Genomic DNA, 27,815 nt, shown 5'->3' on the forward strand with positions numbered 1-27,815 from the left:
AACATTTTATAAAATAAGAACCCTGATCTCTAAGCCCTGAGATATTATGCAAAAGAGGTATTATCAAAAGCAATGACAAATAGCCACATAAAGCCAAGTCTTGCATAAAAATAGGCATCATCCATCATTGCAATAGAGCTACTGAACACCTACTGAGTTCCTGATAAGCAGTAGTTTAACAATTAAGTAACCTCATTCCTTTCAAAGATGCCTTACATAAAAGCTAATTGTAGATGCTGAGTTAACTGAGAAATGGTAAAGTTCAATTCATGAATATATATTGAGCACCTATTATGTGACCAGCGGTATGCTATACAAATTAAGACAAGAGATCAGCCTATAAATCTGTAATCAAAACATGTGCTCATGGTCTAAAATGCACATGTGATCTCTCTGTCACACACTTCTAAAAACTATATGAATGCTTAAAATACCTCTAGAATTCTAAGGTCTTACATTAAAGCCTTATTCTAAATAATGTCCTTTAGTGCCATCTCTTTTTAACACAGAATTTTCAAAGTAAATCAGTTAGACTTCAAAAATGGATAGACTACAGGAGTCTTTGCATGTTTAGGAAGCATCCAAGCATCCTAGAATTTATGGAAGAGAAATCAGAGATCATCTGGTTAATCGCTCCATAATTATTTGACTCATAAAAGGTGTTAAAATAAATAAATTTATAAATTTAGGCAATTAGTGCCAGACCAGATCAAGCCTTGACCTTCAGATTTCTAATTTAGAATTCCTTTTACCAAAATATAACCTCAGTTGTTCTCCAAGAGTCTTACATCTAAAATCAGTTATCATTGAATATAAGATCGAGAAAGTCATAAGCATATAATGGCATTGTGAGGTTTGTAGTTAACCAAACATGAGCAGGTTTTAGAACTAGCTCTTGAGCCCTGGAGAAATCTGGCCTACAATATAGTTTAGCAAATATTTTCAAAATTCTTTGACTGTGGTTAATGATCCCAGAATTGTCACTTCCAAATGACTGTACTATGAAAGCTTATAGTGATGGCTATAAAGAATTAAAAGTATGGAATAATTATAAATATGCTTTTAATAGGACAGGCTATTAACTGAAGTTACTTAATTTGTTTTCTCGTGTTTCTGACAATGATTTAAAATCAATCTAGTAAATATGCTACAATTAAATATCAGTTAAGTGTTCTATCTTCATCTACTACATTGCTTTCAGAATTATTACAAAGTAGGCATTTAAAAGCAATTTTTTTTTATGGCCATTCCCACAGCATATGCATGTTCATGGGCCAGGGATTGAATCTAGGACGTGGCTGCAATCTCTTTTGCAGCTGCAACAGTTCTGGATCCTTTAATCCACTGAGCTGGGCCAGGGATCAAATCCATATTTCTGGAGCAACTCAAGCTGCCTCAGTCATATTTTTAACCCATTGTTCCACAGTGGGAACTCCAAGTTCTTGGGTTCTTTGATGTAGAATTGTAAGAGTTGTTTATGTTAAATATTAACACCTTATCAGTAATATCATTTTTAAATACCTTCTCCCATTCAGTAGGTTGACCTTTTGTTTTGTCGATGATTTTCTTTGCTGCTCAAAAGAAAATTTAAGTTTAATTAGCTGCCATTTGTTTATTTTTGCTTTTGTTTCTATTACTGTAGAAGACAAATCCAAAAAAAATACTGCTACAATTTATGTCAGAGAGTGATTTGTCTATTTTTTATCCTAGGAGTTTTATGGTTTCCAGTGTTACATTTAGGTCTTTAATCCATTTTGAGTTTACTTTTGTATGTGGAGTTAGAGACATTCTTTTACATGTAGCTGTCCAGTTTTTCTAGCACCACTTATGGATAGTGACTGTTTTTTGTTTTTTGTTTTTCCATTGTATAGTCTTGCCTCCTTTGTCATAGGTTAATTGATTGTAAGTGTCTGGGTTTATTTCTAGGCACTCTATTATGTTTCATTGATCTATATATGTTTGTTTTTGTGCCAATAGCATACTATTTTGATTACCGTACCTTTGTGGTCACTACAAAAAAAGGCCCCTAGCTTCTGCACAAATTGTGAGTACTGTTAAGATGTTAAAACTGAGCATCCTTATAAAGTACTTTTCTTCCTAAAGTTGACTACTAAATAATCAGAGATAAAGAAATATGTCATATTTTTACCTAATATTAATTAAAATAATAGGGGAGGTGATACCTAATCTAACAATGAAAAGTAAATGTTAGATTTACTTCCAAATGGAATTAGTGTATCTAGAAGGTATAGTGTTCTCAGAATTAAGTAAAGAGGGCAAGAGAGAACTTTGGTATTCATAAATTGAACCTCTCATTCTCTGCAGGAGTCATGGACATTGACCATTCTGCTGATATTTGTTTGCTCATGGGATATTAAAGTAGAGAAAACAAAATAAACATGTTAATGAATTCTCCACGTTCTTATTCTCACTACAGTCTTTTTATACCACACTTTCTACTCCTTCATGGATATATTCTTCCTAAAGCTGACAAACATTCTTCTCCTTTCTTTGCAGTTATCTATTTATTCTTACCCCTAAGATTTTACTTATTCTAATTCTCCTCACTCTCCTTTCAAGCATTGAACATATTTCAGTCTTCATAAATATGGATTTAGGATGTCTTAGAGTAAACACTTGTGGTTTGTTTTTGTTTTTTTGGTTTTTTTTGGTATTAAACTAATCCCTTTGCTACAAGAAGATGATAAAACAAGATGAACAAAACCTCTCCTCATGGGATTTTAGGAGAAACAAAAACATGAAATAAATTGTTAGAATGATGGGTGACAAAAAAGTACAATGTGGAAGCACTGAGGACCACCCAACCTAGTAGTAGGGGACATCAGAAAGTAAATAGGATTAAAGTCGAGGCAAAAAAAAGAGAAAGGTTTGTTATGTGGAAAAGAAAATTACAAGCCACCTTGAAACTATGGGAAAAGTTTATCAAAAGTTTGTATCACAGTGAAATCATAACTAGTATGGATGTTCATAGCATAGTCAATCTTCTGGACAGTTCTACACTGGGTAGGTAATAGAGAGTCCAAGTTTCCTTCGTCTTGCAATCCTACAATCTTCATCCTCTGATCCCAGAGTCAACATAAAAGGGAAAATAAGAGCATGGAAGATTTTAAGGCCATGCCATGTAATAGTGTATATCACTTAAACCTACATTTCTTTAGCTAAAATTCAGTCCAACTGGAAAATGCTGTTTAAATATGTGCCTAGAAGGAAAGAAGTGCAGTTAGCTGAATATACATTTCTTTCTGCTATATCAGTTGTTTCCAAATCAAAAGTTCCATTAACCACAGTTTAAGAAGCATGGTACCACAAAGCACTATTGGTTTGGCAAATAATATTTATCTGTATTGCCCTTTCCTCATGACAACCTCCACTATAGGGGCTGAAGAAATTAAATATTCTGCTGTTAAAGCTACCCTGGCCTTACAAGTGATTGTTTTTGCCAGTAGCATGATGGGGCATGTCCACTGGAAGAGCAGGGCTTCTTGGAAAGATTCTGATATACTATAATAAAAATAAATCTACCTATATCAATGCCTCCCCCACCCCTTTATTTCTTAAATGGAGTTTAAAAGCCCTTTGTTACACTGTGTAAAAGCCACACAAGTCATGCAGATGCCAGTTCAGTGTCTTGTCCATATTGAATCGTGGGAAAACTGCTCAGCAAAACCAGATTACTGAGAAAAAAATGAGTGTCTAAACATTTTAACTCATCATCAGTCAAATTTCTGTAACTTAGCCTTTTCTAACAGCTACGCATAATTTCCAATTTTATACTTGATGGAAAAAAGAGTGGTTTATACAGATTTACTTTGCGATCAATATTCATTAAATACATTTATTCATTATATTAATTTCTTTTTTTTTTTTTCCAGTACCATACCTATGGCACATGGAAGTTCCCAGGATAGAGGTCTAATCGGAGCTGTAGCCGCTGGCTTACACCACAGCCACAGCCGTGTCTGTGACCTACACCACAGCTCATGGCAAAGCTGGATCCTTAACCCACTGAGTGAGGCCAGGGATCAAACCTGATCCTCATGAATACTAGTTGGGTTCGTTACTGCTGAGCCACAAAGGGTTCTCCAAAAATTCTGTATTTTAAAAAGAACCTAACTGTCTATTCTCCTAATAGATTTTACAAACACTCAAAACTTTGAGTGTTATGACTCAAAAAGAGAATACAAAATATTCTTTTAACTATAATGATAGTTATTTTTGTTTTAGTTTTTCCTGATTTATTGAGATATAATTGAAAAATAAAAATATATTTAAGGTATGTGATATGACGGTTTAATATCCCTGTGCATTGCGAAATAATTACCACAGTCAACTTAACGGACCCATAACTTTTCATAGTTACCATTTTTGTATAAATGTATATTTACTTTATTTTCATTCATCAGTGGACAAACACTTAGGTTGTCTCATATCTTGGCTACTGTAAATAATGCTACAATGAATAATGGAGTGCAAATATCTTTTCAAGATAGTGATTTTGTTTTCTTAGGGTAAATACTGAGGAGAATTGCTAGATCATCTGATAATTCTATTTTTAATTCTTCAAGGAACCTCTATAATTGTTTTCCAATATTGGCTGTACTGTTGGCTGTTACATTCCACCAACAGTGCATAATGGTTCCCCTCTCTCCACATCTGTACCAAAACTTATTTCTTGTCTTTTCAGTAATAGCCACTCTAACAGGTATGAGGTGATATCTAATGATTATGATTTGCATTCCCCAGATGATTAGCAATGTTTAGCACCTTTTCATGAACCTAATTAGTCATTTGTCTGTCATCTTTGGAAAAATGTTTGGGTCCTTTGCTTATATTAAAAATGGATTTTTTTCTATTGGGTTGTTATTAGTTCCACATATATTTTGGATACTAACTTGTTATCAGATACATGATTTACAGTTTTTTCTTTCATTCAGTAGGTTGCCTTTTCATTTTGTTGATGGTTTCTGTTGCTGTGTCTAAGCTTTTTAATTTGATTTGGTTGCGCTTGACTATTTTTGCTTTTGTTGCCTGTAATTTTGTTGTCATATCCATAAATTGTTGCCAATACAATGTCAAAGAACTTTTCCCTATTGTTTTTTTCTAGGAAATTTAATGGTTTCTGCTCTTAAATTTAAGTTTTAATCAAAACTAATCATATGATAGTTATTTTTAAAGGGAAAATGTTGAATGTTCAAAATAAAAATAACTAAGAATGTGATATCTCAAAAATTTAGATACTGAAAAGTATATTCACTGGACATGACAAAACTCCTTTTCAATCACACACACACACATACATATATGATCACTTAGATCTATTTAGGTACTGATTTTATGACATGGAATCTCTTTCTATTCTTTATTTATGTAAACAGCAGAAGTTGCCTGATTCTTAGAAAATCCTATAGGTAAACAAATACTGTAAGATGAAAGGTGCCAGAACAAAGAAGATAATTTACATTAATTGACTGTGCAGAGGTGCCAGATAAAGGCTCATTTTTTAAATGGAGCACAATTCAAAATTATGGACTAGGCAAATCAATAATTTTTTATACATGTCAGGTGAAGTAATTATCTTGGTTAGCTAATTGCCTTTAAGGGAAATATCTTACTAAACTTAAGCCTTTAGAGGTACAAATGAAAAATATATTTTTATTTTCCCCTGAAACCAAAGTCTGAATATCTTAATTTGGATTTTCAATGACAGACTTACTCTTCAGATTAAATTTTCTTATTTTTTTTAAAAGACTTTTTGCAAACTTTTGGACTTAGAACACAGCTAAACTGTGCAAAGAAAAAAATAAATTCACTATGCTTGCAAGGATTTGCAAGGGTGCTAAGTGAACATGAGTATGAATTTGGAAGAATTAATCATAAAAGCCTGAGCCCCTGTTCTTTAAACCTCTTAAACTTATATAACTTCTTAAAAAGGTAAATTTTATGTAAACGGGGTACATTATATTACCTCTAAGAATTGCTCATGTAATATACTGAAATATTGACTCTTCAGTACTTATCCAGCTTGCAAAATATATAAATATCAAAGTTGAGGTCAAAGAAAGTATTTCTTAAGGAAACCTCCGCTAGTGGCCCCCTACCCTAATGTTTAGATATTTGAAACTATTCCTACAAACCTTCCCTATGGTATTTTGTCACCCATTGAACTGTGTAAGTGTGTTTTGTTTTTTAGTAATTTTAACCTAGAATGATGCCAGGTGTAATAGTTTTAAAGACTGTAGTCTATTAATTTGCTTTCCAAAACCCCTTTTCTTATATGGCTATGTATGGGAAATGTCACACACTTGGATGGACACTGGGAACTTGAATGCCGTTAAATGGTTTTATTGAGTACTAAGAGATAAATCATTTGATTTTAGCATCTTCTTGACTGATGTAAATGGCAAACCTACTAACTATTTTCACTCTGTTTATATTGCAGAGGGTAGCAATTTAATACATTTTTTTTTCCTTTTTTCTAGCCCAGTGGAATTTTTTTTTTCCATCTGATTGGACTGTGGCACCCATTGATTGACAAGTAGTTCATTGTCAATTCCCCTTTTTAAAAAAACCCCAAGGTCTTATCACTTATTTCTGAATATATTTTTTTCTTTTATCAGGGGCTTACATTTGAAGTGCCTTGTGAGACTTTGCTATCTTATCACTCCTTTCTCTTTTCTCCTGGACTTCCTGCAATTCATTTGCAAAATACTCATTCTCTCTTACTTCTACACTGAACTACTTCAATGCCTTTTTCTCCTGGTGCTTTTAGAAGTGGAATAAATGAAGTAGGTTGCCTACAGTAGAAACAGCTGGATTTTCCTGTTTCTCTTAGAATTCTTTTTAATCTTGGTTTTATACTGAAGGATATCAGACAAGGAAGTTTGTGTGTGTGTGTGTGTGTGTGTGTGTGTGGTTGATGTGTAAATAGTTAACTTGGGAAACTTGGGATAAAGAGACTTGGCAGGGAGCCTAAGGTTTAGAATATTAATATTTCTATATTATTATTATTATTTTTTTTTTGTCTTTTTGCTATTTCTTGGGCTGTTCCCGTGGCATATGGAGGTTCCCAGGCTAGGGGTCGAATTGGAGCTGTAGCCTCCGGCCTACTCTAGAGCCACAGCAATGCGGGATCCAAGCCGCGTCTGCAACCTACCCCGCAGCTCATGGCAACGCCGGATCGTTAACCCACTGAGCAAGGGCAGGGATCGAACCCACAACCTCATGGTTCCTAGTCGGATTCGTTAACCACTGCGCCACAACGGGAACTCCTATTTCTATATTATTAGTTTGAAGATGGAAAAGTAGTGTGACCTTCGCCACGCAGCCAAGCTATAATTTCAGCTACTCCTAAGGATTTGTTTTTTTATCTCACTTCCTCAATCTCTAGAGTCAAAATCAATGTTCCTAAAATAAACCTCCTTCATCACTTAGATCCAATAAATATTTACAGGTAGGCAGAATCTTAGCCATCATTTAGCTGGGAATTTTTCCATTTGGAGTTTGGAGTACACTTATGTTCCATTGAGAAATATTCTTGGATCTTCCCAGAAGATAAGAGAGAGAAAAAATTGAGAGCTTAAGATCAGAGAGCATATTGCTCTTCTTTGAGAGTAACTCCAGTTTATCTGACATTAGAGCGTGAACTTCAACTTTTATCAAATATCAATCCGTGTGATTATTTGGAAATCTCCTATTTTCTGTTTCTCAATTTCCAATTGTTCAAGCGTGGTAATAGTAAATATTATTTCCCTGCATCTAGCTTTGTTAACAATTGTAGGATATCAGAATCCATTTTATTCGTTTCACATTTGTCTCAAACACATGGAAACGCCCCACCCTTCTCCAAACCTGTTCATCTGGGCAAACACAATGGGATTAAGAATATCGAAAAGTGGCTGTATAGTCCCTGCAACGCCATCTCTGGTCACACCAAAGTCACATTGAATCAGTGCCATGCTTTGCTTCATTTTATGGAAACTATTTTTATGCTTCAGTACTCTAGTACTATTGGAGCCTACAAAGAAAGTTAAGGCCTCTGAGCTCTTAAAAATAAACACCAAGCCATATGGAACTGGTCATCAAACCATATGGAACTGGCACAAAGACGGAAATATAGATCAGTAGAACAGGATAGAATGCCCAGAATTAAACCCATGCACCGGCAGTCAACTAATCTATGACAAAGAAGGTAAGAATGTACAATGGAGAAAAGATAGTCCCTGAAATAAGTGGTACTGGGGAAACTGGACAGCCACATGGAAAAGAATGAAATTAGAACACTTCCTAAAACCAATCACAAAAATAAACTCAAAATGGATTAAAGACCTAAATATAAGACTGGATACTATAAAACTCTTAGAGGAAAGCATAGGCCAAACAGTCTCCAACGTAAACTGGAGCAGTGTCTTCTCAGATCCACCTCCTAGAGTAATGACAATTAAAACAAAAATAAATAGGACCTAATTAAACTTAAAAGTTTTTGCACAGCAAAGGAAACCCTAAACAAAATGAAAAGACAACCCAAAGAATGGCAGAAAATATTTGCAAATGAAGCGACTGACAAGGGATTAATCTCCAAAATTTATAAACACCTTCTGTAGCTCAATACCAAAAAAAACAAACAATGCCATCCAAAAATGGGCAGAAGATCTAAACAGACAATTCTCCAGCAAAGGCATATGGATGGCCAAAAAACACATGAAAAGATGTTCAACATCACTCATCATTAGAGAAATTCAAATCAAAACCACTCTGAGGCACCACCTGACACCAGCCAGAATGGCCATCATCCAAAAGTCTACAAACAATAAGTGCTTGAGAAGGTGTGGAGAAAAAGGAACCCTAGTATACTGTTGGTGGGAATGTAAATTGGTGAAACCACTGTGGAAAACAGTATGGAGATTCCTCAGAAAACTAAACATAGGACTATCATTTGATCCAGCAATCCCACGTCTAGGCATCTATCCAGAGAAAACCATGACCTGAAAAGATACATGTATTCCAATGTTCATTGCAGCACTATATACGATAGCCAAGACATGAAAACAACCTAAATGTCCATCAACAGAGGAGTGGATCAAGAAGATGTGGTACATATACACAATGGAATATTAGTCATTAAAAGGAAAGAAATAATTGTATTTGCAGCAACATGGATGGACCTAGACACTATCATGCTAAGAGAAGTTAGACAGAGACATCAACATCATATGCTATCACTTACATGTGGAATCTAAAAAAAGGACACAGTGAACTTTGCAGAACAGATGTTGACTCAGACTTTGAAAAATGTATGGTTTCCAAATGAGACAGGTTGAGGGGTGGCAGGATGTCCTGGGGGTTTCAGATGGAAATGCTATAAAATTTGGTTGCAATAATCATTGTACAACTATAAATGTAATAAAATTCAATGAGTAATAGAAATAAATAAAGAAATCCTTCCACATGTTAAAAAATAAATAACACTAGGTGCTCTCTCCCTATGTGGGGAAAGAATCTCACTTTCCTAACTAGGCTAATTCATGAGTTTCTATGCAGTGCTTTGACCTTCAGAGATTTTAGTGAAAGAACTATCTATACTCTCTATCAGTTCACATTTCTCATATTTGGCACATATTAGTTAAGATTAGGGTAGAAATAATGTGAATAATAACACTAGTTCATCCACTTGCCCCCCTATTCTTCGTTTCCATTAGATGCTGAAAAACAGTTTCAAAAGGCTTGCATGCGTGGGCTCTATTTTTCCTGGTAATGAGATATTTTCCAGGGGGCTCCACAGTTCCTCATATAAATGGTTTATAGCTGGACCTGGCCCTCAGACCTTTTCAATGGAACTGCTATATGCATGATTCCAATGGTAAGCAAAGCCAAGGTTCAAGATGACAAAAGAAATTAAGATCTAAACAGGTGAGAGAATGTCTCATCCAAAATCCCACAGTATGTGACCGGACAAAAAGCATAATTTACTGATTCTCATTCACTTCAGTGTACAACTACTCAGAATCTCTTGGTCAACATCTCCTTAAAACATATTCATCCAGTATTATTTGACACCAAATTATATAAAGGTCAATTTGAAAATAGAATCAATAAGAAATAGATATTAGAGGAAGAGTTAATTCCTACTTCCTTAATTTTTACCAAATGTTTTTTTCTATTCCAGAATCTCATCCAGAATACCATATTAATTTAGTTGTCATGTATCCTCGGGCTCCTCTTGCCCATGACATTTTCTGAAACTTACTTTTTTTTCATGATCTTGAGAGTTCCTGAGGAGTACTGGGCAGGTATATTGTAGGATCCACCTCAAATGGGACTAGTCTGATACTTTTCTCCTGATTAGAGTTGGATTTTAGAGAAGAACACAAAGGTAAAGTGCCATTTTCATTCTGTATCAAGAGTACATGTATCAACATGGTTTATAACTTTTGATGTTGAACTTGACTACTCACTCCTTGAAGTAGTGTTTATAATTTGACCCACTGTAAAGTTTCTCTTTTCTCCCCAGTCCTATACTTAACTTTGGAAGGAAGTCTCTATGCATAGGCCACACTTTATGAGTGGGAAGTTAAATTTTCCTTCTTTTAGGGCAGAAAATATAAATAAATTATTTGAAATTCTTCTATAGAGAAGATTTATCTCTTCTCCCCCATTCATTAATTCATTAAATCATTTATATCAGCATGGGCTCATGGACACATATTTTATACTTTACATTATAATCCAATAATAATTTATTTTGTTGACCACCTAATAGTTCCAGCTTTGGTTATTGGGAATTTTTTTTTCATTAGCTCATGTGCTCTTTGACACACCCCAATAATATGCTTTTGTTTTTCTTTTAATACTTCCTTAGTTTGGGCAAAACAATATTCTCCAGGCTTACTTTATGTATTTCCTTCCATAGTCCAAAATCAGCCATTTCTCTAAGGGATCCTGTTTCCTTTTATTGGAAAGTATCATTTGCAACCAAGAAATAGGCCCTAAGTGTGCACATTGTTACCAGGATATTATTTCTTTTAAGCTATCTGACCTGAAAGAGCAAAGAAATATATGTATTTGTATACTAAAAGTTATATATAAACATATCTGTATATTTATCTATATATGTAACCATTTATATATTTATCTATATATATTTACATATATGTAACCATATATAACAGTATTAAGTAGACATGAGTTCTTACTAACAATAGTTATTGCTGAATTTTCGCCACTTTCCAATTTTTATTTTTTTCACATTTCCTGATTTTATTCTATGTCTTCATATTATCTCCTTTAAATTAGGCTGACTCATCTAAGCAACAGGATGCTGGAAAGTCCTAAAGAGCCACCACAACATTTGGATAGCTGCTAATTAAAGCTCTGAAGTAAATAACTCATAGAAACCTAATTAGGAAAGGTCAGAGGACAATATTATGAGTAGCCCCAACATTTAAGTCACAAACCCAGAAGAGGATTTTTTCATTAAAGTCATCAGAGAGTGTCCGTTTATAGCCAGCTAATCTTAATTCTCTCAACAAGTTAAATTATTTGAAACCAGAATGCCTTTGAATATGTTGTTTGCTCTGTCTAGAATTCCCTACACAAACTATTCTTTTCACCATTCTGTACTCCCTCGCCCATAAATGTAACTGCTCCAGTGACGTTTATCCAAACTACATATATGTACCATTCATTCCCATTTATGTATTAAGTGCTTTCTTTCAATTTTATCTTACTGTACTACAATTATGTGTCTAAATGTCTTTGCCCTACAATAACTTGTGAATTTTCTAAAGTCTTTTACCGGAGTTCCCATCGTGGAGCAGTGGTTAACGAATCCGACTAGGAACCATGAGGTTGTGGGTTCGATCCCTGCCCTTGCTCAGTGGGTTAAGGATCCGGCGTTGCCGTGAGCTGTGGTGTAGGTTGCAGACACGGCTCGGATCCCGCGTTGCTGTGGCTCTGGCATAGGCTGGCGGCTACAGCTCCGATTCGACCCCTAGCCTGGAAACTCCATATGCCGCGGGAGCGGCCCAAGAAATAGCAAAAAGACAAAAAAAAAAAAACAAAAACAAAAAAAAAATAAAGTCTTTTACCTTCAAGTCATAGTAGACTTTCCAGATCCTTTATGAACTGAATAACTGAATTAATTAATTAGAGGAGAGTACCTACTTATCCTAAAGGGATTAAAAGGACAATTATATAGATACATTTGTCAAATGAAACTCAGAACAAAATTATAAGTTTATTAACTCTGGGAAAGTCTCCAGCCCTAAATCATTTACTTGTCACAGGGTTTGTAGTTCATTAGAATTTCTTTCTTTCAGTTCATTATATTTATGTTCAAGGTAATTTTTTTTAGAGTGAAAACATATCCATCCAGGGTAAACTTAACTAATAGTTAATGTATTATCAATCTCTGATACCGGAGTGTATGTGAAAACCTCAGACCCCCTGATAGCTTTAGTACTGAACACTAACTGCATAGGTAGAGGAGTTATTTGGTTCTTAGGAGCATTGCTGTTAACATCAGACTGATAAAATAAATCTGGTTTTCTCTTTATAGTTTCTGACTCATAATGTATAATTAATATCTCTAATAAATATCAATTTTTGTCATCTGTAAAAGGTATCCTCAATCTGCATCAACAAAAATTGTGAAGATTAAACAAAGATCACACAAAACTTATCTTAGTACCACATCCATAGTAATCACCCAATAAAAGCCAGTCATTATTATTTTCATATTACCTGGGAATGGGAATCTTGATAGAGTTAGATAAAGAGAAAATATTGTGCTTTAAAGGCATTGCTGATATTGGAAAACTCTGAGTGGAGTATCAAAAGGATTTTCAGAATTTTCCCATCATCCAAGGTATCCATTAGGGAACTGGAAGCAGGAGGAAGCAGATTAACAAAAAAGTGAAGATTAGATTGAATGCTAGCATGGGTTAGAATATATCCATGATAGATGTCAAAAGGAAACACTTTGTCTGTTATGAAATATTATGGAGGGTTTTCTGATATGAGTAACTCAAAGTTGACCAGTGATTCATTCCTTCAACAAACATTTACAGACAGCATACTATGTATGGTTCAGGCACTAATCTAAACCCTCCGGCTACAACAGTAAACAACAGAGGTAAAGGAGAAGTCTCTGCTCACATTTAAACGTTAGTGAGAAGGTAGTATTTCCCTACAAATTCTCATGTTGGAATGATTAAAAGTCTGTTATGCTGGAGTTCCCGTTGTGGCACAGCATAAATGAAGCCAACTAGTATCCATGAGGATGTGGGTTCCATCCCTGGCCTCACTTAGTGGGTCGGAAGTCCTGTGTTGCCTTGAGCTGTGGTGTGGGTCGCAGACACGGTTCAAATCCTATGTTGTGGTGTGGTGTAGGCTGGAAGCTGCAGCTCCTATTCAACTCCTAGCCTGGGAACCTCCATATGCTGCAGATGTGGCCCTAAAAATAAAGAGAAAAAAAAAGTTGATTATGCTTTACTTTTCTAAAATACAACAAGATAAATTTTAAAATATGAACACATATTTATGCACTGAACATGAACAAGGGACTATACTATCTCCTCTAGTAGATAATTAAATTTCACAATAAATTTATGATGTAAAAGTCATTATTATCTTAATTCTTTCAGTGAAGAGACTGAATCACAGAAATGGTAACTCACTTTCCTGAAGTCATATACCTCTAAATGATACAGGCAGTATTCATACCCAGAAAGTCTGACATCAGAGCTCATATCCACCAACCTATATAGTCCAGTTAAAGACAAATGAGAATGTCCTCCACAGCTTGCTACTATTATCATTTTCTACTAAGACACCACAGCGAATGGTCAGTTGGCACATTTCCAATATTCTTTCTCCTTGCATAGACCTTCCCTTCCAAATCCATGCAACATGAGTCACACAGGAAAGAAATCTGAACCACAGCAGGCTACATTTTTGTAGCTAGGTCACACATGATCTTTTTTTAATTGACTACACAAAAATCAATACACTAGTAGGTCTAGGAGCTATATTTCTTCTCTGTAAGTATTAAAAGGGGGCATATATATATCTGAATAGTCTAGAATATGCCTTTAAAAATAGTCTTTTAATACACCGATCCCATGCCTAGTCTGCAAAGAATTCATCCAATTTAGTATTTTGTACAAATGGCGTAGCCAATCTAATGTTAATAGGCTCCTGTAACAGTAGTTGGTGATGAAAACATTTTGTAAGAAAGGGGAAAAAAACAGGGAAAGTGATTCAAGAAATATCCAATAACTGTAAAAGAAAAATTGCTAAAATATATGAATTCTTAATTTCTTTAATAGGTTGCTAATTTTTATGGAAGGAAAGTGAACAAATCTCAAGCCTTTTAAACAGAACCTAAAATCCACATTTTAAAATATCTCAATCAGCCATCTTAGTCCTGTTAAGCATCACAAAATGAAAATTTTGTGGGTAAACATTAACACTGTGGTGCAAATGGAGTAAGATATTTAAAGTAATAAGAATATTCTCTAAATTCCAGTGAATGCCATTAATTTGTTTCATGTAAGTACTCCAAAAGATGATTTAAACCAAATTAGCTTTGATTTGGTTATTTCTATTGATTCAGATTCTCTCTCATGGGCCCTTTTTCAGTCTACCTAGAACTTTCATTATAGTAGTGTTTTTTTCTTAATAACTTCAGACATTTTTCAACATCCTTTTACAGTTTGAGTTCCATATACAGGATAGAGAATTAAGTGATAGTTTCAAGCTTCATCTAAATGCAAAGAACAGACATGAGAAATTATAGAACCATTTATAGGAATTAAGTACAACAGAATTTCTCACTTGGTGTTTTTATTGCTATCTCACATTTCTAGTTGCTTTACAGTGCAAAAGTGAGTTAAATCTTTCTTATGCTAGTCTTCTTTGCAGTAACATGATTTACGCAAGTATTGCTGTTTTTAGAACTTGTTAAGTATAGAAAAAACTAACTTGATTCTCTTTAATATGGAAAGTAAGTCAATCAAATACTAAATAGATAATCTTGGCAGAAGAGGAATCCAGTTCCACCTTCGTTATTTGCACACTGTGTGATCCAGAGCAAGACTCTTAAACCCTTTAAAATGTAGGCCACTCACCTGTAAAAGTAAGGACTATTATATAATGCCTCATATAATGTTTGTGAGGATGAAGAGTAATACAAATAATAGATAACGACATAGAGTCAGTTGTTTTCTACATCTGTAAACTTTGGGTTTATTAACCTTCTTTGCTTCTTCAAAAAATGTCATCATCATGTCTTAAACAAATTGCTAATTAATTAAATATTTGTATTGTAAATTTAACTTTTTTTAGCAAGAGACTGTGACAAATGTTTTTCCATATTCACAGAATACCAAAGCCATGCAAGTTTAGAACTCAGAAAAATTTTAACAGTCAAGTTAGCATTAGGTAAATCAGGTTTCAGTCCAGCTGTGTTTGTGTATATATATCACACGTGTGAGTGTCTCTGCCTCTGTAGATCTTAATTGGGAGAAGAATGTGATTCACTTTGTCAGTTTCAGTTTCAAGGTGTTTTTCGCATCTTGGAAGTGTTAGATTAGTTTAAAAGTTATGTGTAATCTTTAGAGGCTTGAAGAAGAAAAAGGGAATGAAAATCTAGGTTAGGATATTTTAAAGGAAACATACAACATCTCAATCCATTCATTTACCTGTGGACACCTAATTAGCTTGCTTCCATATCTTGGCTGTTGTAAATACTGTTGCAATGAACATAAGAGTACATATATCATTTCAAATTGGTTTTTTTTTTTTTCATTTTCTTTAGATAAATACCCAGAAGTCGAATTGTTGGATTATACGATAGTTCTATTTTTTAATTTTTTAGGAATCTCCATACTGTTTCCCACAGGGGCTTTACCAGTGTTGGGGGACTGACAAAGTATGTTGGGATTAAGAGGCACAAACTTTCAGCTATAAAATAAATGTCACAGGGATGTAATACACAGCATAGGGAATATAGGCGATGATATTGTTATTTTGTATGGTGACGTATGGTAACTAGACACAGTGTGGGAATCATTTCGTAGTGTATAAAAATACCAAATAGCTATCTTATGTACCTGAAACTAGTATGATATTTTATGCTAATTATAATTCAATAAAAAACTACAAAAACAGAAAGGAAAAAGAAAGCATACTTAAATAGGTCATTTCAGCAACTGCATGGAAGAGGGGGCAAACATTGACATTCAAATTAGAATTGATTACAGTTGATTATAGATATGATCTATAAACTGAAACAGTGCCAATATTTAGTATAGAAAAATATGAATGAAAAATTGTACTTAATCGACAAGTGATTTATTTTATAGAATTAGTATGATCTAAGAGGCAAAGGAAAAAACAATGCTATAGTTTTCTTTTCCATTAAATAGCCCTCATGGTATATACAACCTAGATAAATCTTAAAAATAGAAGCACAATATTTATAATATTTACTCTGTGTTCAAAACTTCTTTACTCAAATATGAATGATAGCAATGGCTATAATCAACATTGTTTTCTTTGTTTATAGTTTGCTTGTTTTGCTTTCTTTTGCCTTTTTGTGACTGTTTTCTGGAAATGGAAATACTAAATGAGAAATTTCATTAAGACTAGAAGCATATGAAACTATCATTAGTAGAATAATAAAAACAGCAACAATAATAGTGGCAGCTTATATTAATTGATTGTTTTAGAAGCCAGTGTGATATGTTGTATTGAATTATTACCCTATGCTCTATCAGTTTATTCATTTATCAGACAAGAAATCTGAGTTTTGAAGAGGGGAAGTAAATTATTCTTGGTCACACAAGACACACATGGTGATTTCTGTTTGCCTTGAGGATGGTGAGCAAGTGGAATGGGTTTACGTTGTAGCAATAAAGGCATGTCATTAATACTAGAAATGTTTAAACAGTGAAGCAGTAGCCAAGGTGTGGCTACTTGATCATTGAAAAGTACTTGATCTTCCCCTGAATACATTTAAATGTGGTACTTTTCTTTATATGGGCTTCAGGAATTATGACTATGCCTTTAAATTGTGTCAGAATCATACGTGTGTGTGTGTGTGTGTTTGTGTGTGTGTGAGAGAGAGAGAGAGAAAGAGAGAGAGAGGGAATCTGTGAAGGTATGTGTTTGGGTGTGCGGATGTATATAAATGTTTGGATTCATTTCTTGGAGGCGGAAGGTCCAATAGTTATCTAATTTTCAAAAGTTCCCATGATACAGAAAGTTTATAAGCAATCCATGGTTTTATATGGAGCAGTGGTTTATATCGTTAAAAGATAAACTGAGGCATATTAAATTTTTTAATAGTTTGAGAAAATGTTTGGAATCAGGCAGCACAAAACCGGAGTGGTTAGATGCACTCTACCTACAGGAACTAGGGGGGAGACTTTTATAAAGAAAAGGTGGAAGTAAAGCAAAGAAGTAATTTTATTTGGCTGTGGCTTAAGTGTTTGCCTCATTTGGAGAAGCCTAGTAGGCTCTGTATGAGTGGTTGTTCTTCATCTTCTATTTCTTAACCTTGAGGCTTGTAGTCTTAGGTTTTGGTTTGCTTATGTAAGTAACTAAGGTAGTAGAACCACCTCAGTCTGATGGTTTTTTGTTTAATTAACAAGATCAGCAGTTTGAAAGATTTTCTACACATTATAACACTTGGAAAAGTTTGTAAAAATACTGATAATTGTATTTTTAATTAGTCTTTGGTATGGTTTGTACATTGTCTTATTGGAAAAGCTCCTCAGATGATTCTAATACTTAAATAGGATGGAGAACTACTTATTTAAATAAGATCATATGGATCACTTCAATATTGTTTTATAGCAATAACAATCACTGTTTTATTATCATAAGATATAACTTTAATTTTAGTTTTCAATTACTTTTTTTTAACCCACAGCCTTTCTGTCTCAATTATGTTTAACAGTAATTCTTAAGTATGCTTTTCATTTGCCTGCAGTTATTAAAGAGTTCATAGGGCTTAACTTTTTTTATTCTCAGATCATTGTTTTCAATATAAATAAGTTAAGGAAGTAGACCCTGGCATTGAAATTTTAAGGAACAATGCCTTCAGGGTGCAAAAATATAAGCTCTTTAAAGTAATTAGCATGACAACACATTCAATGATCAGGTAGACAGAGGAATAAAATTTTGCTCCTTAATTCAGTTTCTGAGAAGAGATTGACATCAATGTATTATTGCCCATGGTACTGAACATTTCAGTAGAGAAAGCTGTCTTGAAGTCATCATGTTAAAATCTCTATACTGTCTGAATATCACTCATTAATGTGATGCCACTAGGACCAGGTAAAGGTCCTTTCACATGAAATAAATGTTTGTGTGTGTGTGAGAGAGAGAGTCTTAGTTTCATTAAAATAACATTAATTACTTTGGGTTTGTTTTTATATACTGTCTTTGGAGGTAAAACCTCTTAATTTCTTCTGAGACCTGTTTTTCCTCAATATCATTTTAAGGAAATTGAAAGATCTATCATTTATAATTGGAAGTGAAACTGATAATCCCATTTAAAGAGTGATGGATTGTTAGACACAACAAAAATTTAAAAATAGTAAGGGTAACATTAAAAAAAACAAAAGCAATGACAACTTGTGTACTAATCCTTTAAGCAACCATATTGAGAAATGTCTATTTAGGTCTTCTGACCATTTTTTTCAATTTTTTTTCTTTTTTTTTTGCAGCCACACCAACAACATATATGGTAGTTTTTGGGCTAGGGGTCAAATCAGAGTTGCAGCTGAGGCCTACACCACAGCTTGCACCAATAGCAACAGCAACACTGGATCCTTAACCCACTGAGTGAGGCCAGGGATCAAACCCACATCCTCACACAGACAATGTAGGATTCTTAGCCACTAAGCCACAACAGGAACTCCTTGGTTTTTCTTTTTGTTGTTGTCGTTGTTGTTGAATTGTATGAGTTGTTTATATATTTTGGAGATTAAGCCCTTAGCAGTTGCAGTGTTTGCAAGTATTTTCTCCCATTCTGTATGTTATCTTTACGTTTTTTGGATATCACTTATGTGTGGAATCTAAAATATGGCACAAATGAACCTATCCACAAAACAGAGACAGACTCATAGAGAACAGACTTGTGGTTGCCAAGGGGGAAAACAGTGGGAGTAGGATAGAGTGGGGGATTTGTGGTTAGAAAATGCAAACTATTACATTTAGAAGGGATAAGCAGTAGGGTCCTACTGTACAGCACAGGGAACTATATCCAATCTCCTGGGACAGACCATGAAGGAAAAGATATATAAAAAAGAATATATATATATATATCTCCGAGTCACTTCTCCCTACAACAGAAATTGGCAAAACATTGTAAATCAACTATACTTTAATGAAAAAAAATAAAGAAAACCAGGCCTTGAGGAATTTATTAATTCAAGATGACACTGGGATAAGCATGAGAGCTTTCTGATTTGAGAGGCAAGGGTCTTAATCTTTGTTTCCTTTCTATTCTTGTACCCCTTGCTTATACCTCTTCCCTGGTCAACTCCCCTGAATTTGTGATAGTTCAAATGAGAGGGCATAATTTCTCAAAGCCACTGGCTTCACCGGAGTCTCAAATTGGGCCCTGTGAACTAAGTAGAGCAGCATTTGATATGAAAGACAATGATTCTGAAAGCAGGGAACCGGGGTTTTAGCTCCCAGACCTGCTCTGAGAAGTCTCAGAGTGAAGAACATTTTACGTTTGCTTATCCAAACGTTTCATACCATATTTCAACACAGAATATTTTTGTTTCATTTTCCCCTCTGGATAGCTACTTTTCTAGTATTTTTCCAAATACTCATTGAGCTATTTTTCATTAAGGCATTTATGTTCTGTATGACAATGAAATTTAGGAAGCATAAATTATGTGTGCTTCCTTTTTATGATCTCTGTTTTATCTGCACTAAGGCAGGTGAAACCATTCATTGAAGCTAGTAATCACTGAGATACTGTTAATAGTACAAATATCCCATCAGATGAAAAAAAGCTCCCCCGTTATGTATATGTATATATGTGTGCATGCTTATACATATATGAATATTGATATTCTTAGATCCAGCATTCTTTAAAAAGTCATGAGCCAATAATGATTATCCTAAAATATATCATGGTCCCAAATATAAGAAAGTAGCAGTGATTCATTCTCATCCTTTTTTGATTCCTTAATTTAATAGTCCTGATCTCTCTATATTTTTACTACGCTAATTATAATTTCCATTTTCTTACTGCCATTACACCCCACCAGAAAATAATTGAGTTTTCAGGAAAAAAAAAATCCTGGCAAGTGGTATTTTTTGTAAGTAAACAGAAGTATTGGTATTTTACGTAAATATCATGATATAGGGGAACAAGTCACAATGATATGAACTTGCGTGTTGCCTTTATTTTCTATGTCTAGTCTAAGAACTGGGCTTTGCATCAATATCCATTGGAAAAGATTAGAACAAATGAAATAGCAAAATCTGGGTGAGTTGGAGAAACAACTAAAACAACAGATGTGTTCAAAAATGCATATTTGGATTTAAATATTTAAGTGTTTGTACAGAATCTCAAAACTCTCCTTTGTTTTGTCTTTTGCGGTACTTAGGTTTCCTTACAATTCCACCCGCCTTGAGCACTGGTCTACCTGTGCTTAAATCAGGCTTGTATTTTCACCTCCCATGTCATTATAATGGGCATAGCTACATTATTTTAACCACCGAGGACCCTTGCAAGTCTTTCTCCATAATAATCAGATGAGATGATTTTCTACCAAATGTACAAGGATTATGATCCAATGAGAACAAAAACATGTACATTTGTTTGCCCCATTTGGAAGATCACTTTTACACACATTTATGTATGCATGCATTTATCTTACAGGTATTGTTTAGTATTACATTGGCTGTCTCTTTTTATATCCCTTATATGTCAGTTATTTTTCTAAATTTAAGTTGTTTTCTTTTTGGTCATATGTTTGTCTATTTTTAATATATTACTTTTCTTACACATACAGATATCATTTTTAGTCAGTTTTATCTCTCATTTTTTTCTCTAAGTGTGAATGTGATTGATCAAGTCTCATTTGTAGTCAGTTTTATCTCATTATTTTATTCTCATTGTCTGGTATAAGTTTAAATATCTTCCAAGGAATTTTCCTCTTTAGTCATTGTATTTCAATGATTCTGAATCCAGTCATAATTTAGGCATAATTTAGGATCTAGTAAAACTATGTGTATTTATGTTTTAACTACATATATGAATATATGTATATATAGATATACACACACACACAGTTGACCTTTGAACAAAGGACTTTATATTTATATATACACAATACATATGTGCTGTGTGTGTATGTATACATATATGTATATATGTATGTAAGGATATACACTTATAAATAGGTGAATTTTTCCATTTTTATTTGATAATTGATATATGACAATTATTTATGATAATAAATGTATAATTTTGCATACCATAAGTGTTTGTGAATAATAAAGGATTTCTTCACCTATAACATGTAGATATGTGTGAATATAAATTATATTTTAGTTAATTTCATCGGTTTTCATTTTCATATACATGAAAAACTATAGTGGTTAACAAAAAATAATGTTACCCTAACCAGATTTTCATGATCTGGGCCTGAGATTAGATAAAAAGTGATCCGAAGATGTTTAGTATATATAAGGACAGATATTTGTAGCATTAAGTCTAATAGCAGTATTGATCTTCACATGGATAATTCCTGCTGCTGCTATTTACCAATTTAATACTGGCATATTGCACCACCTCTCACTAATTCATGGGCCAAGAGACATTTTGATTCATTCCCCTAGTCTTTGAATATAAATACACGGTGATAAAAGCTGTCTAAATTTGAAACATAAATTGGTGAAGAATTAATCAATTCAGCAAAGGTGTTAAACAACACTCTAATATCTTGACATTTTTAAGATTCTTAACCAGGAGGTAGTTTTAAGGTGAAATTTACTCTTGATTCAAAATTTGGGTGCTGCCATCAGTAATTCAGTTGTTAACAGGAACTGAAATGTACAATTTAATATTCTGACAACACATGTTTTAGATCTTAATATATGACCTAAAATCTTGTTCTAAAACTGTTTGTATATTTTTGGCCAACTATATAACTTGATTTCCTCCAATATATCCTTTACTTCCATTTCCCCAGACTTCTACATATTTTTGTATGTAGCAAGACACTGATAGTTTTTACTCTGGAGATTCCTGTTTTGAAAGATTTTTTAAAAGCCTAACTACTCTCTCCAATGTGAATTTAGCCATAACAGGAAAGAGCTTGATGCTATTTCTTGGCATACTTTTCTCATTCTATAAAAATGTCAAACCACTTGGTAAAATGTTCAGAAATATAGGAAACAGAAATGTTTCGAGTAGTGTTGATTCTCTTGGAAAAATAATTGGGATCTTTCTCACATGACAGAGCTGTTAGAATGGGATGAAGATCAGAAAGGAAACTCTTCTAAACTCAAAAGTGTTACCAAACCAAACTTGGGTCCTCTCAATCACCACACAGCAAAGCCAGTTTACTAACATCAAATTGTGGTGAAGGAAAACACATTTATTTCCAGGGTGCTGAGTGAGGAGAATGGGTGGCTCATACTCAAATGACCTGATGTCTTTCAGGGAAGAATATATATATATACATACATACATACATACATACATATATATACACACACATATATATATACACACACATATACATACATACATATATATATATATATTTTTTTTTTTGTCATTTGTCCTTTTTTAGGGCTGCACCAGCAGCATATGGAGGTTCCCAGGTTAGGGGTCTAATTGGAGCTGTAGCCGCAGGCCTATGCCACAGCCACAGCAATGCCAGATCTGAGCCGTATCTGCAACCTACACCACAGCTCATGGCAACGCCAGATCCTTAACCCACTGAGCGGGGCCAGGGATTGAACCCGCAACCTCAAGGTTCCTAGTCGGATTTGTTTCTGCTGCGCCACGATGGGAACTCCTCAGGGAAGAATTTTTAAAGGCAGCATTTGGGGTTAGGGCTGCAGGGTGCATGACTTTCTTCTGATTGGTTGGTGGTGAGGTTAACAGAGTGATGTTTCAAGAATCTTAAGCATCAACTTTCTGGTTCCATCCAGTCTGGGGTCTAGTGCAGAGGTTCTGAGTTCCTGCAGAACAGCTCAAAGCTGTGTATAAGATTGTTCTGTATATCCCTTGAGGAGGAACTAGGACTCTAGTTTTTCATTGAACTATTGTCATTATTTTTCTTGTTAACTGCTTTTCTTTTGTTTCTCTACCCTTCAGTTCCCTGGTGTAAATGCCCATGCCTGCTCTTTGAAACTCAGAGAAGGCCTAGGAGATTAAAGCCTTTTTCAACATAACAATAAACAGAGGACACAGAGGGACTTTTCTACCCAAGAGAGCTCTAAGGGTCTTGCTTGGTTTCAGTCCCCTCTTGTTTTTGCTATTTCTCAATCCTGAAGGGAATAGGGACAGGACAAGAAAGAGAATAAAGTTTTTGATAGAGAGGTAAAAACCTAACAGAACTTGGTTTTAGGGGGTCATAGTTTCAAAAGCTCATGATGGCCACTAAATTTGAAAAAAAAATATTCACTAAGGTATAAACAGGATTAAACCATCTTATTATATTTTAATATAAAATTTGAGAGTCAAATTTTTACCTAATTGATGCTTACATTGATTATATATTATTAGGCTTTAAAATTAAGCCATTATCTCACTGTCCAAGCTTTTCTTGATACTGAAGATATAGAATCCTAGAATGCAAGAACACTAGTGATATTTGGGCTTATAATAATTGTTTTCAAAGCCACTGTCTTGCTTCTTTTGGAATTATCTCAAGTCAGCAGTGACATGTTCTATTTCTATTGTTCTGATGTAATTTCCGCTTTAAGATTTGGCATTTCTTAGCCTTACCTCAAACGCAAAGATCAGTTAACTACAATTTTAATTAACTTCAATCTTGAAGGATAGGGGCCATTACTAATAATTGAAGTATGTCACCATTCTCCATATTCCTAAATTAAATATCATTTATCTATATAAAACATATTTATCACATAAAAACACAGGGATGTTGTAATGGGTACTAAGGTTCTCCTAAACAATCTACTAAAGCCCATTTAATCTACAATAAGATTCAACTATAGAAAGCAACTCTGGTGTCAGAGAGCAACTGGTCATATGATAGAGGAAGGAGAAGAAAGATACCTTCCCTGTCTCTCCACACACTTTTGCCTAAGGAAAAGGATAAGGAAATTTTCAGTAATTTTTCTCTGTCACTTTCCTATATTTTGTCTCTTATTTCTCTTCAGTTCTACAACCAATTTTTTCACTATCTCTCTTTACTACTACTCTTCTAAACCATTTACCTTCAAGGAATTAAAATTTCCACAACTCAACTAATTATTTAAAAATTACCACAATATCTATTAATTACTAAATTTACCCAGAATGATATCTAATTCCTCATACTGGCTAACTGAATTTTCATTTTGTAAAACTATAGTCTTCGTAGCAAAGGAAAATAAACACTCAGGTATTTTAGAAAGATATCCATTAGGATGGAGATCTCAAAAAATGGGACCAGCCTTCCCTGGCATTTACACTTCAGAAATAGCTTCCATATGCACTTTTCATACTATTTTTTTCTTTATTTCTGAATCTACACATTATTTAAGAATTGTCAGTATTTTCACAATAGGCTTAATGACTGCAATAGCAGAGAAGTTCCTCAGAGAAGGGGTAGGTGTAGGGGCTCTCAGGTGCAGATCATTTGTAGTTTGTGACTTGCTTGTTAGAAATATAAGGATTTAAATCTCTTTGGATAGGAGTTCCCATCGTGGTTCTGCGGGTTAAGAACCCGACATAGAGTCTGTGAGGATTCAGAATCAATCCCTGACCTCACTTAATGGGTTAAGGCACCAGTGTTGCAGAAGATGTGGCTTGGATCCCATGTGTGGCTACACCATTTGACCCTTAGCCTGGGAACTTCCATATGCCGCAGCAGTTGCAGCCTTGAAAAGAAAAAATAATGACAATTTAAATAAATAAATAAATCTCTTTGGATGAAGAAAGCAAACACACACTTTTTAGGTTCTTGCTTTTGTCATTCCTCTTTAGGCTAAAAGTTTAATTAGGCCCTGGCCTCTGTGATTATGGCTTTTCAAGCTACTCCATTTTACTCCAGCACCCTCACCTTTAAAGTCTTATCTCCTGTTTTGCTCTATTTTTTTCTTGTAGTCTATGAATAAATAGCGTCTTGTACAATCCATCTTTTTATCTTTTAGTCCTTTTTACTACAGTCAGGTGTCTGTATTTGCCCTTTCTCTGGGTAGATTAAGCCTTGGCTGAATGCCTTGGTTATTTCTTTACCAGACAGAAATATTTGTCTCTAATTGCAAGTAGATATTTTCTGTTCCGAGATTTCCTTGTTCCCAGTTAATAGCAAGTTCTCTTTTGACCTCAGGCCTTGTGCCTGACCTTGCGTCTAGTATTAATCAATAGACATTGTGTATTCCTTGATATCTAATGTTTATTATTTAGCACCTGCATAGCATACAGCTTGTAGTTACTCGTTCCATTTCTGACTTATACTAACCTTGTACAATTGTAATACAATTCAATATTTTGCTTTTGATAACATTATAGAAGTTTTTTAGTTCAAGTGCACTTCTCCACTTTGTGTGATGTTGAGAGATGTTGGCCAGTCTACTTGTTTTGTCAAAAGTGTCTTTAAAACAGTACTTTGACCCACAGATCTGAGATTTGGATTCTCAATCACTTATCCATCTATGCAGGGATGGGTGTAAATCTATCTGTCTGCTATTGATGTTTGTATCTTATCAACCTGATTGAGGTATGCATTCATGAATCTACCTTGGATCAAATAATAGGTGGATTGTTAACATTTTAAAAAACTTTCAGGTTTGTTCATTTTCTAATGTGTTTTAAATTCATGTTAGTAGTGTATGAGAGTTCAAGTTGCTCCATGTAATCAGTAATAAGAATTATTACTGTTTTAATATTATCCATTCTCAACGGTATATAATGGTATCTTGGTGTAGTTTTAATTTGCATTTGCCTGATGAGAAACTGTCGCATGTGTACTTCATGCACTTAACCATTTGCATAGACTCTCTTGTAAAAGGTCTGTTCAAATATATCTGCTTCTTCTTTTTTTTAAATTATTTTTTATTTTTTTCCATTATAGCTGGTTTACAGTGTTATGTCAATTTTGTACTGTATGGCAAGATGACCCAGTCACACATACATATATATATATATTATTTTTTCTCACATTATCATGCTCCATCATGGGTGACTAGATATAGTTCCCAGTGCTACATAGTAGGATCTCACTGCTTATCCACCCTAAAGGCAATAGTTTGCATCTATTAACTCCAAATTCCAAGTCCGTCTCACTCCCCCCATCTCCCCCTTATGCCCACTTCTTATTGGGGAATTTATCTTCTTATAATTGTGTTATGAGCTTCTAATATACTCTAGCTATAAATCATTTGTCAGCTGCCTGTATTATAACTGTTTTCTCTCAAGCTGTGACTTCTTTTTTCTTATTGGGGTCTTTCTGGAGCAATTCTTCCCATTTTGTTAACACCCAATTTATTAATTTTTCTTTTATTGCTTATGCTTTTATGCCCTATTTAATAAATCTTTGCCTACACCAAAGTCACATATTTCACACTCTTTTCTTCTAAAAAATACTGTTCTTTTATTTTTAGACTCATGATCCACAGTTTTTATGTATGACATGAGGAAAGGGTAGAATGTTCATTTTATTTTTTTCTTTTGGATATCCAGTTTTTGCAACACCATTTGGAAAGACTTTCCCTACTGCCTTTGCACTGAAAAAAGTTAATTAATCATGTATGTGAGAATCTATTTCTAAGCTTTATTTTTCCCATTCATCTATGCTTTTAACCTTGTACGACTGCAATATTACTGTATAAGAACAGATGTTAAATAAGTCTTGAATTCACATAGTAGTTTAAGTGCTGTAGTTTTCTTTTTCTATAGTTATTCTAAGGTTTTTGATTTTTCACATATATATAAGAATCAACTTGTTATTTTCTAAAAATAGGCTTACTAGCCTACTCTTAAAGAATAAAAGCTGTTATCACAAAAATGTCTATTTTTGCTTGCAATGTTATTGCCAGATTTTGGAAAGGCAATCATATATAATAGACATATAATAAATATTCATGTGATGTGTGATTTAATGGAGAAATGAACTTTGTGTAGTTTGCTTTTAAAAGTAAGAGTTAGAATCAGAACTGAGAGATTTTAGTAATAGAGTTCAATATAATGAATTTAGAGAATGTAAAAAATATTTTTTTCTGATGCATAAATAAGCATCTTTAATTATAAAGTTCTCCTGTATTCACAGGTTATGGATATAGTTTATACGGAGATTCCCCAAGCCAACTTAGCACTTCCTCTAATGCTTTCATTTCACTTCTCCTATAGCAATTATCATACTATATTGTAATATGTTCCTTATTTTTTCCCCTCTTATTATTTTGAGCACAAGGAAGGCAGGGACAGTATCTTATTTTCATCTTTATATCTTGATAGCCAGGCACAGAGTTTGCCCCAAGCACATTTCACAAAGGATGCATGATTGAATGGCCAAGCAAATTTTTGGTGATTTTTCTTTTGAGTATGACATCAGGCAGTGCTGATAAAACTACTCAAGATG

General features: G+C 34.1%; 1 long non-coding RNA gene across 3 annotated transcripts in view; it reads left to right on the forward strand.

Moving 5' to 3' along the window:
* Positions 1 to 11,866, forward strand: part of LOC102164767 — a 441,908-nt gene extending 430,042 nt beyond the window's left edge. For all 3 annotated transcript variants that reach the window (XR_002336025.1, XR_002336023.1, XR_002336021.1), the window contains 2 exons: positions 10,184 to 10,390; positions 11,311 to 11,866. This is a non-coding gene — a long non-coding RNA (uncharacterized LOC102164767). The remainder of the gene's footprint in view (positions 1 to 10,183; positions 10,391 to 11,310) is intronic.

The sequence above is a fragment of the Sus scrofa genome, chromosome 1 (genome assembly GCF_000003025.6).
Source record: "Sus scrofa isolate TJ Tabasco breed Duroc chromosome 1, Sscrofa11.1, whole genome shotgun sequence".
In the NCBI taxonomy this organism is placed as follows: Eukaryota; Metazoa; Chordata; class Mammalia; order Artiodactyla; family Suidae; genus Sus; species Sus scrofa.